Source organism: Brassica oleracea, chromosome C7, assembly GCF_000695525.1.
Source record: "Brassica oleracea var. oleracea cultivar TO1000 chromosome C7, BOL, whole genome shotgun sequence".
NCBI classification, from domain to species: Eukaryota; Viridiplantae; Streptophyta; class Magnoliopsida; order Brassicales; family Brassicaceae; genus Brassica; species Brassica oleracea.
Genome location: NC_027754.1, coordinates 6,951,861 through 6,957,006, shown reverse-complemented (window position 1 = coordinate 6,957,006; position 5,146 = coordinate 6,951,861). Strand labels below are relative to the sequence as shown.

The 5,146-nt window shown below is 36.1% G+C and overlaps 1 pseudogene; it reads right to left on the bottom strand.

Annotated features, from left to right (window-relative positions):
• Positions 1–505: 505 nt before the first annotated feature.
• On the bottom strand, positions 506–2,481 carry LOC106302465 (annotated as a pseudogene).
• Positions 2,482–5,146: the final 2,665 nt, after the last annotated feature.

Below are 5,146 nucleotides of genomic sequence, written 5' to 3'. Positions count from 1 at the left end.
CCAATGTTCAAGAAAACCAAAAATCAAAAAACTAGACTGGGATTTCAAAAGTGTTACCGTTTAGGGATTATGCTCTCTCTCTTGAGCTCTTGAGCTCTCTTCAACTGCGAACTGCTTCTCTTCTCCGACCAATCAAAAGTTTTACCGTTTGATTCATCATCTCTTTCAGTATCATCCCCCCCAAGAGGGTCTTGCACCAGTGGATCTATACAGTGAAATCAAATGCCTTGAATGAGCTTCTCTTCCATATGTACGTTGATGCTTCTACTCTATTCGCCATCTCCACAACAGCAACAATGTGCCTGTTAATCAGTACTCTCACAAACCCTATGTAGGTACGAAAGTTACCATATTGTCTGACAACAACAAAGCCCTCGAAATAATTCTTTTGGTACTCGTAGTCCTCTGATAACTATAAGAGTAATAACAAACTGATATAAGAGTAATAACAAACTGATAATTATAAGAGTAATAACAGACATTTTGAAGATATAACATTTCAATCTTAAGACCTAGGAGATGCAATAATGATGTACCGGAGGTGATAAAAGAGTTGATCGGAGCCGCTGCCGAAGTGTAAGCCGAAGAAAGGTCAACTGTTGCGCTATTAATATTACTTGCGGTCACGGCGGTTGTAGTGGCGACTGAAGAGGCTGAGCCAAGAGGTTAAAATGGTAATGAGAGGATTCTGCGGCTATGGCGGCAGGGCCTGAGCTGTAGCGGTGATCATCTGATGGACCTTGGTCGTAGAGAATGCCTTTGAACACGTGACCTCCAGTGTTCACAGCTGTTTGTTATGCATACTCTTCGTCTTCATCGTCGATTGAGCTGACTCTCAAACACCGGAAAACCGTGGGTAAACTTACCTCCGGTGGTAAGTGACTACTCTCAAACCCTAAATTCAATAAAACTGAAAATGATTATAAAGCCAAACATAACACATATTTTAATATAAAGTTCATATAATCGAATAAAACCAAATCCTTGTAAATAAAGACTTCATTCTCACACTTAAGAATATTTGGCAAAACAAACAAAATCAGAACTTCTTATGAACCATCAAAAAGGGTTGATGTTTCACTAAAGACCGATAAATTATGTTAGTTAATTACAAACTCATAATACCTGAAGAGCTAGCATTGACTACACGGATACAAGCAAGAGCTGATCCACCACCACCGCCTTGAGCTCCATTTTCATCATCATCATCATCACCACCACCAGAGCTAGCCTCTCTGCTCCGCTTAGTTGGCAAACAAGCTAACTGGGCCTGTCTCTCACGGCGTTTAGCAGCAGGGACCCACGTACTCTTCACATGGGTTTGATAATCAAACCCTCGGCTCTTGCAACAAGTACGGCATCTCATATAAGGAAAATCTTTCTTGGCTTGATTCCCACAGTCTTGGCAATTCATGCTTCTTTCCTGGTTACTGCCTGGTTACCGTAAACCTTCCCGTGGAGGATCTCACCGGCCCATGGTCGGAGACGACGTTGAAATACAAACTTCGATTACTACTCCTGTTATTTTTATGGGTGCTACCACTTGGAACCATACCAAAAGAGTAGAAATTTGTAGGAGGAGCCACGTGGTTTTGTTGTTCTTGTTGTTGCTAAAAATATTGGGGTGGCCAGAAGAAAGATCTATTGACTCTAACCAAGTAATCTTGTTAGGAATTGAATCCAACTTTGTGCTTTAGAATAACTTTATGAATCAAACGTATTCTTTATTCAATATCTCAAAGAAGTTTCACAATAACAATAATAGAGATCACAAGTGTGATAACCAAACTAAGAACTCTAAGAACTTATTTGCTATGCTCTTAATCTCTCTCTATGCCTTTGTTATTTGCTTTTTATCGGATGATTGTAACCTTCACCTATGGCCTCCTTTTATATTGGATCACGTATTCCTTGTCCTCTGTAACTTTGTATATTTTCCTATTGTCTTTGGGAAAATATTGACCGACATTCTTGACAAAAGGAAACTAACGTTCCTTTGGTTTTGTGCAGGTTCCTTGCTGAGCTGGGCTTGAAGTGTTAAAGTTGAGGCCCACTTTACAAATCTGCTGAGAAGTTATCAGACGTGATGTTTCTATAAGAAAATCTCCAAGGCATAGCCTCCCGTTCTGTTGACAGAACAATGTGATTCAGAGGCAATTTCAGAAAAATGGCTATGAGATTTAAAAACTTTTATCATGCCTCTGGAAGAGCTTCAAGGTATGCTTGTGGGACTTCCATTTCAGCTAAAGCAATGCTGTTGATTGACATACACGCTTTCAAGATTTGGTTAGTGAAAGTGGTCTAGCTTCTTCCTGGACTGCTCAGAGACTCCATCATATGGCACACGTGGCAGAGGAAGCCACCATTTATTTATAGCTAAAGCTAATTACCGTAGAGATTGGTAATAGCGTTAGAGATGGCAGGACAAACTCCTTCACCAGAACCTGACATGTCTTCACCAAGCAGTAGTTTCGCCGTCATCTCTTTCAACTACTCAACTTCTGCACACAGACACAACAAAAATGTCAAAACTTTTTTTAATGTAACAGAGAGAGATATATTTTTAACAAACCTGAAGATCTATTAAATCATATAAATATAATTAATATATTCCCTAGCTGGTTTTTTATTTATGCTGAAGTTTATCTTTATTTTTCTTAATATTTATAAACACCTTGATCTTATTATTTATTTTAAACTTAAAACGCATTTACGATTACGGTATACATTAAATAATATAATAAGAACAACATAAATTTTGTATCATTAAAATCTAACCAATGCATATACCAAAAATTCAAGTATTCCTCATATTTTTATATAAAACATACTTTAAAAATATGAATCTAAAAAAAAAAATTCTCTAAATGAATAACTCTATAAACTAATAAAATATCAAAATCTCGACATTATTAATTTATAGAGATTTTACTGTATGTGTATTTGACTTTGAATGATTTTAACATTTTTCAATACTACATCGTTTTGGCATTAAATTTTAATGAAAAAAATGTTGAAATAAAAGGCTCGAACCATGAACCTTATACATATTTTTAAAGATATCTAACCATTTCTGCCAACTGATATATTTTTTTAATTATCTAACAAAATTAGTTGTATAGCAAAGCCATTCCGAAATGACCTTGGTTCTTTTTCGTCCCATGGACATGGGAGCGTTGTTAATGAATGTGGGATGATCCATTGGATCAAGCGCAGCATATCTTTCTTCTTTGCTATCATCCAGGAGCACATCATATCTTTCTTTTTTTGTTCTTGCCACGATAACACTCGAAGAAGAAGGCGGAGCTGAGCCGTAAACTTCTGATTGTTGTTAAAATCATGTGAGTTAATAACTATAAGTAAAGAAAATCGAAAAGACTAGATGTTTTAGAAACAATAAAATAATCACATTCATTACCTGATCTCCCATGTCCAATGGAAGAATACGAAGAAACAATGTCATTTCAAATGGATTTGCTATATAAATTATTTTGTCTGATAAGAAAACAAATATATCAGCTGGCCGAAATGGTTAGATAACTTGCAAAATGTGTTTAAGATTCAAGGTTTGAACCCTCTGTATGTGTCTGCATTTGAAGTTTATATTGCGGGTTGACTCGTATTTATTGGATTGACCCTGTGGATTTTCGAAATTGCGGATAAAGTTGCAAAAAAATCACATTGAGGATATTGTTTTGCAGAAATTCTATTTTTTCTACTCCTAACACTTCCAAGTAAAACTTGCTAGATGAAATTTATGATTTTTGTTGGACACTTTCATCTCCACGGGAAAGCCTAGACATATAGAACAAAATATTAGATAAGTATGAGAATGAGCCTGTTAAAACTTATATCATAGGTACTTCCTTTGGCTGAAGCTTTAGCTATTAGAGCAGCCATCTCTTATGCTCACCACCTTGACATCTCCAAAATCTGGCTTTGCTCAGACTCACAAGAGCTCATCCGAGCCAGCAATTCGATCACCAAACCGAAGAATCTCCACTGGGTACTCTCGGATATCGAATCACCATCTTCCTCTTTTGATTTCTTCGTGTTTTCTTTTCTGTCACGAGATCAAAATGTGCATGATGATTGTTTGGCAAAGGTCTACCTATCAAACTATATCTCTTCTTGGGCATATATAGGAGCATTCAAATTTGGATTTTCGGTAGTATGCTTATAAGTCAAATAAGAAAATACATTAGTAGTTAGTTATGATGATTATTTCATTACTTGGAAAATGAAAAGGAAAGGGAGAGGAAAAACTTACAATGAAAGTTTGCCACCACTTATCTTTTCGCTCATTTGGAAGAAATTTCCAGCTGGACTACTGCCCCCAAAAGTATGCCTGCCATGTTACTCGGATGAAAGCATGTACAAAGGTAACTACACCGAAACTAAAAAAGAGACGGAAGCACAATACAATAAAAGATGGACACATGAGTGCAGACAAGGCATAGGTATTCGGTGTCCCGTTTGGGTTCGGTTTGGTTGATTCTAATTTTTGGTAGTATGCTTATAAGTCTCATTCGGTTTTTACTAATTTTTAGATCAGATTTGTTCGTTTCCTTCCGGGTTCAGTTCAGATCGGGTTGTAAACTATGTTTTAACTCCTAAAAATCTTTTAAAACTAATGAAACTGAAAAAATACTCACACTACAAGAAAACATATTTTTTACGAGGACAATATTCGTTGTAAATTCGTCGTAAACGGGGTGTTACGACGAATTAACCTCGAAAGATGTTTCGTTGTTAAACGACCGTCGTAACGGAGGTTTCGTCGTAAACGACTCGTTACGTTTACGACGAAATATATTCCTCGTAAAGCGCAGGGAAAGTATTCGTCGTAAACGACACGTAAGACTTCGTGGTAAAACCCACGTAATGATTTCGATGTAAAGCACACGCAAACATTTAGTTGTAAAGAACACGTAAACATTTCGATGTAAAACCCTCATAAATCTTTCGATGTTAATCACTCGTAAACATTCGATGTAAACTCCATGTAATGTTTACGAGGAGTTTACATCGATTTTTATTATATTATTATTAGTATATAATAAATTTGAATTTATTTTTAATATTCAGAAAAAATAATTTAAATTTTAAAACGAAATATGAAATTGGAAAACATATTTTAAAAAGT